We start from the raw sequence: 7,276 nt of genomic DNA on the forward strand, positions 1-7,276 counted from the left end.
TCAGGAAACCAAAGGATTTCTTGTGTTCTGTTCTCTCTCTCTCTCCCCCCCCCCCCCCCCCACCACACACACAGACACACACACACTGCATGAAATGCAAAGGGTAGCAATCAGTCACCCTTCCTATGCAGAGCTCTAATGGGTACACAAGATTAATTCACAACATCTGTCACTGGGGATGATGTTCTTTTTGGCTATGGTAATATAATGCTTAAAGAGAGGCAGCTAGTTTCCCAGGTGAGAAATCAGGAAGAGACAGTCCCACTCTTCCAGTGGATGGATGAGGCCAATCTGCTTCATCAAATGCTATTTGCAAATGTATCATCAAGGGTATTATTATCCTTAGTCAACAATGTGTATGCACAGAAGGCTTTGAGAATAACAAATGTGACAGTTTCCTGCCTCTAGGAACTTACCTTTTAATCTAAATGTTTTCACTGGAGGAAACAGAAGTGGAGGAAACAGAGGTGGGGTGGAGAGAGACAAGCATGGGCAGCCAACAACAGTGCACGAAAACGAAAGCTTTAGGCCCCTGGATTCCCCAGAAAAGGTGCCAACTTACAAGATTTTGGGTACATGCCCTCCACCCAGTCTAGGGGTCATGCCAGAAGAACAGCTCAGATGACACACATTTACCGAAAACTCAAAGAAACGAAGCACGATTCCACTGCAACACAGATGATTAAGTGTTACGCCATGAAAGATGACATAGTCGGGGAGTTATGTATGCGTTCCGATTGTGGTAATGCAGAAAGTTCACATCGCAGCCACAAGGTGACATGAGTGAGCAGCGCTTGCATCATTTCTTTGGTCACCCAGATTTGAGACAAGCAAAGCTCGTCTGTGTTTGTTCATCATCATTTAGGGCAGCATTTCCTTTTAGGGCATTTCTTTCTATAAGAACATATCTTAGTTTCCAAGTGCAAGTCTGCACGGCACCAACAAATGCTCTTCTTGGAAGGTTTTTAAATGTAAATGTTTTAAAAGGTTTTTAAAACATTTTAAATGTTTAAATGTAAAGACTTACTTCATTTGAAGGGGAACTTTTCCAACTGATTTCTACATGTGGAGAAATGTAAAAACCAAAAACAAAACCTGGATTTTGCCTCAGCTGAAGCTCGGTCATTTTCAAGAAAGGTATGCAAGCTTGTGACTAAAGTTTAGTCTCCACTGAAATACATCTCAAGGCCGAGCATCATGATTTCAGCTTTCGCTGAATTAGAGCACTGCTCAGACTTCCAACCCCTTTGAAAGGACGGGCAGCTTGTGGGCCTGGCCTCTTTGTACACAGCATTCCCCCCGCTTTCACCACATGCAAAGCTGTCTTGTGGTGCTTCCCGAAGGCCCCTGGGGCTAACCATCGAAAGGCTCTGTACAGCTATTCTGTCTTTTCTTCCTTTACGGGCTTTTTAAAAGTAAGAATAAAAATGGAAATATTGGGAAAATACAGGACAACTCCCAGGGCTAACCCTGTCTTTAGACAGAGTGATGCTGTTACCTTGGACATCAGGGGTTGGAGGGTGACAACAAGCTGTTGGAGGAGAGACCTGTGTAACCTGCAGCCTCCACGGCACTCCCAATGTATGACTGCTGCCTTCAGGGAAGTCACTTTCCCATCATCCATGTTGGATTCATCCATCTCCAAGTCCAGCCCAGTCCAGTTTTGCACCTGAAATGGGAGAAGTTACCATCTTGGACTTCACCACAGGCTGCATTCCTGAGGGATACAACTGAAGATGGGGACAACTAGACACCCGCCCCCCATGTGAAAGCCCATGAATGAAATAGGGGCACTGTCCCATAAAAGTCTCATGCGGAAGCCCTTGCAGGACTTTGCTAGAGGTACCAAAGACCTTGCCAGCTGCAGTCCACTCTTCCCGACTGGCAGCACCTCACCAGGGTCTGCACCTCACCTGCATCCCACCCTTTTAAGTGGAGAGGATGGAGAGCAGCCTTGGGCCTATGCAGAGAGAGCAGCGGGTCTGACTTTTTGTTCTTTCCTGCTGTCTGAGGCGAGCGAGCTTTTTTGGTGAGGAAATAAGTGTGGTGCAGTGGTGAGACTGTTGAACTGGGGATTCAGGAGAACCAGGTTTGAGTGCCCATGAAGCTCATGGGGTGACTTGTTGTAAAGATAAACCGAGGAGGAACAGATACCTTGAAAGAAGAAAGGCAGGATATAAATGGAATGCAAGTTGTATATCACCAGCCTTACCACCACAAGTTGGAGCGGTAGGGAAATTTATCAAATGTAAGCTTTCCTCGATCTGGTGTGCCCAAAAGTTTGGGACCACAACTCCCTGCATTCCCAGCCATTGGGCTTTTTGGCTGGGGTCTGATTGGAGCCGAAGTCCAAACCGTTTCGAGAGCACCAGGATGTGGAATACTATATTACATGGCATGCATGCAGTGGAGGCTTTTGGTTAAGTGTTACTGTTCCAGTATTATTTTCTCATGTATTCATTCATAACACTATTCCGTCCCAGTTCCAGATTAATTTGTGATTTTAAAAAAATCAGCACAAGGACTGACATTTAAAGTCAAGCAATAATATTGCAATTCAAAATACACATGTTAAAACATTTTCATACTTTTTGAGCTAAGGGCTGTGTCAAAAATTGATATCTGAGAACATTATAATCTAATCCTTCATCCCAAAAGGATAGTGAAGATGACTGAAAAATGATACAATACAATCTAAACACCGTACCTCAGAAAGTGACATGAAGAATTATCAAGCCTTTTCAACTGGTTAAGAAGATGCAAAATTCATTCTAAAATGTTGGAAAGCTTGTTTCAAGCTGTCCATACAAATAAAAAGGGCTTCTCCTGGTGCTAAACTGTGCACCATCTTGACATCAGACAGATCTGTAGGTAGATTTTCCAGCATGAAGGTCCTCATTTGAAGATGCTGTGTCCTTCTCTTATGGATGGAGTATAGAGAAAGGAGCTCCTCTAACTGTTTTAATGCTCAGCCAAATTGAGAGACAGCACATACTTGGGCCTTATGTCTCTTAGCTAACCACCAGTAGCTTGAATGAGGCTTGGTAGAAAATAGGCAGCAGTAATATTTAAACATTCTTACCGTGCATCCTTGACCACTTGTATGGCATGTTAGTCTTTTAACTGTTTATAATCCACAAAGTGAACATGGGTTTTTGGCAGATTAAAACTATAATCAAGAAATAAATAGCCCCTTCAGAACCTATGTAAAATAGCTTCCTCTAGGCACACCAAAGATTGTTCTAGAAACTGTGTTCGGTACTAATTCAAGTTTTCACAGTTGAAGCTTTCCTATGACAGCTCACATGTTGGTCTAGGTGGTGAAGATGCGAGCAATTCATCAGAGTGACTTCTGCCTTGTCAGCCTATCTAGTCAGTGGGACCACTGGCTGAAATGCTCCTGGAGGTTCCATATGGACCAATGGCTAGGGTAGAATCCACCCAGGGAAGACCCCTTAGTGTTTCTGAGGAATCCCCAGGCTCTGGGTGTCAGGAAGGCACTAATGCAGTTCCTGAAAACATGTTTATTTTGAGGAAGCATTCTTTGGCTCATCAGCCACTGTTCTTATTGATCTCCTGCTTTAATATTATTCTTTTCAGCTTGCTCTGTCTTTTTATTGTTTGGTGTTGTTATATCCCATCAAGTCACCTCTGACCTATGGTGACCCTATACATGAAAGCCCTGCAGGGTGTCCGTCCTTGTAGCCATGCTGAGCTGTTGTCAATTCAAGACGGTGGCTTCCTTCATGGAATCAATCCATCTCATATTTGCTCTTCCCCTTCTTCTGCCTTCAATTTTCCCTAGCATGATTGTCTTCTCCACTAAATCTTACTTTCTTGTGATGTATTTGCAGTCCAACCACTTCAGTTTTGACAGCTTTGCTTCCAGGGAAAGTTCTGGCATGACTTGATCTAGGGCCCAGTCATTGGTCTTCCTGTCAGTCTGAGGGATCTGCAAAGCTCTCTTCCAGCTTCACGTTTTGAACGCATTAATTTGCTTCCTTTCACCTTCCATCACTGCCCAGCTTTCCCACCCATCCGCAGTGATCAATAATGCTATAGTGTGGACAATCTTGGCCTAGGTCTCCAGTGAACCATCCATATACTTTATCTTTTCCAGTGCCTTCATCACTGCCCTTCAGTCTCAGTCTTCTTCATTTTTTTGGGCTGCAGCCCCCCTTTGAACTGATGACTGAGCCAAGGGATGCAAAATCTTTCACAACTGCCATTTCTCCATTGTTGACATTAAAGTTGTGCAATTCTTATGCGGTCATGATTTTTGTTTTCTTAATGTTCAGCTGCAGACTGTGTTGATGTAGAGCAGCATAGAAACATTGCAATAAATTAATGAAAAGCAGCATTTGCAAATTCTCCATGTCTCTTTTGGTTTCTCCTCATTGGTTTGGTTGTCCTCATTGCAAACCGTGAACAGTCTTGTGAGCAAGTTGACAGCCAACCCTAATATGCCTGCCTAAAAAAAATCCATCTAAGTGTACAAAAATCCATTGATAAAATGGTGAGCTTCACTGGCTCAGTAAGCAGGCTCCTCCCACCTTCCCATGTTCTGACCAATGAATGCAAAGCCACTATGTTAACTGCCAAACTGTAGCTGCTTACATGTTCATGCAAAAACATGGTTAGGACAGAGGTCCCTCTTCATTGTACCATCAAAAGCCCAGTCCATGAATTTTGTTAAGCTGGGCTCTGTGTGAAGCTTGCAACACCATCAAGAACATCTGTACCACTTGAATTTTTTTTTCCTGACACTGGAGATTTGAGCATTTTGCCCAGATGACTGAACAGGGTCAGAGGCAGTGTGCCTATGTATACCAACTGCTGGGGAACATCAGTTCTCCTGCACTCATGCCCTGCTAGTGGAGTTCCCATGAGCAGCTGGCTTGTCACTGCGGGATCACAATGCTGGACCCGTGGTCTGAGCACGGCTCTTCTTAGTCCTTATGAGAGCTGGAAGTTCAGATAAGGCAGCCAACAGAGCACTTTGAGCACAGCACACGTGGGCTGAGAGGACCTGTAGTGCAAGGACGTGTGCTAATTTCATTTTTATTTGCAAAACAGACAAGCATGCCTGTCTGAGTGCCCATTATGAGCACAATCATGAGCGCACCAAAAATATTTGCAAACTGTTGAGCACGTCCTCCTGTTCCTCTCATTCCCAATTCTCAGTTCAATTTGAGCAAATTTCCTCAGTAGACTGAATCAGTCCCATCAGCCCCCTCAGCACACTGAATCAGCTCTTTGGAGGAAATTTGCGCAAACTAGGAAAACTGTGCCAATTCAGGGATAGCTGCACAAATCTCCCACTCGGGTGCTGCTCAATTTCCATGTTTTCCATTCACACAGAGAACACAGTGATTACAAACAAGCATTACAGAAATACTGCAAGTCTCCAGTCCTCTCATTTTTTGTTGTTCAGTCGACTCTTTGCAACCCCATGGAGAACATTGCTCCAGGTTCTCCTGTCCTCCACCATCCCCCGGAGTACACCCAACCCCACCCCCACCTCTCCAGTGACCCCATCCAGCCACCTCATCCTCTGCCATCCCCTTCTCCTTTAGCCCTCAATCGTTCCCAGCATCAGGGTCTTTCCCAATGAGTCCCTCCTTCTCAATAGGTGGCTAAAGTATTTGAGCTTCAGCTTTAGTACCTGATCTTCTAAAGAGCCATCAGGGTTGTTTTCCTTTAGGATTGACTGATTTGATCTCTTTGCAGTTCAAGGGACTCTCAGGAGTCTTCTCCAACACCACAATTCAGAAGGATCAATTCTTCAGTTCTCAGTCTTCCTTATGGTCCAACTCTCACAGCCATACATTACAAGTGGAAAAACTATAGCTTTGACTATACGCACTTTTGTCGGCAGGGTGATGTCTCTGCTTTTTAGTATGCTGTCTAGATTTGCCATAGCTTTTCTCCCCAGGAGCAAGTGTCTTTTAATTTCTTGGCTGCAGTCATCGTCTGTGGTGATCTTGGAGCCCAAGAATATAAAATTGTCACTACCTCCATTTCTTACCCATCTATTTACCAGGAAGTGAGAGGTCCAGATGCCATGATCTTAGTTCTTTTAATGTTGAGTTTCAGGGCAACTTTCCTCTCCTCTTTCAACCTCATCAAGAGGCTCTTTAGTTCCTCTTCAATTTTGGCCATTAGAGTGGTATTATCTGCATATCTGAGGTTGTTGGTATTTCTTCCAGCAATCTTAATTCCAGCTTGCCATTCATCTAGCCCAAGCCTTCATATGATGTACTCGCCCTCAAATTTGCAGGAGGCCAAAGCAACAGTTTTGCCCATGAAACATCACCACTCAGGGATGGGAAGCACGCAACAACACACTAGTGGCACAATCCTGCTCACAAGTACTTAGACGTGACTATGGTCAGTGGGGCTTACTCATCAGTGACTGTGCACAGTGAATTATAATACACCTTAAGCTTTCCATCTGTAGGTTCATGCAGGTGTGCATTAATTCCCCACCACCACATGTATGTTTGTTAATGTTAATGGGGGCTGACTTATGAGAATATATGACACCAAACCTCTTCCAACTACATTGGCTGCCAGTTGAAGTCTGGGCCCAATTCAAAGTGCTAGTATTAATATTCAAAGCCCTAAATGGCTTGGGGCCAGGCTCCCTGAAAAATTGCCCTGCCCCATATGTACTCACCAAGACCATAAGGTCTTCTTCAGATGCCCTTCTCCAGGAGCACCCTCCAAAGGAAGTAAAGAGGATGGCTACCAGGAAAAGGGCCTTCTCGGTTGTGGCACCCCAGCTATGGAATGAGTTTCCCAGAGAGGTGCACCTGGCACCTACTCTTTAGCCCTTTTGGCACCAGCTAAAAACCTTTTTATTCTTCCAGGATTTTAACAGCTAACCTTTCAACTGTAGTTCTTATATTGTATTTTATCAATAAGATGCTATATATATTGATAACATACAATCTAAGAGCTACAGTTGCTTATACCGATAAATCTAAGAACCATTGCTGCTATACCTCTGTGCTGATTTGGTTGCAACTACTATGATCTTATTGTTTTATGTCTTTTCTGTTGTGTGTTTTTAATTTTGATAACCACCCAGGCAGCTTCAGCTACTGGGCAGGATACAAATGAAACAAATAATTATATGGAGAGGTTCACCTGGTGCCTACTTTGCATTGTGTTCAAAAGGAAATAGACTTCTTGCTACCATTATCATCAACGACATCCTAGACTCTCTGGGGTCCTTCTGAGATTTCGCAAGTTCTTTCTTTTTAAAAGGTCC

The sequence above is a fragment of the Varanus komodoensis genome, unplaced genomic scaffold (genome assembly GCF_004798865.1).
Source record: "Varanus komodoensis strain SLA01 unplaced genomic scaffold, ASM479886v1 scaffold29_1, whole genome shotgun sequence".
Classification (NCBI taxonomy): Eukaryota; Metazoa; Chordata; class Lepidosauria; order Squamata; family Varanidae; genus Varanus; species Varanus komodoensis.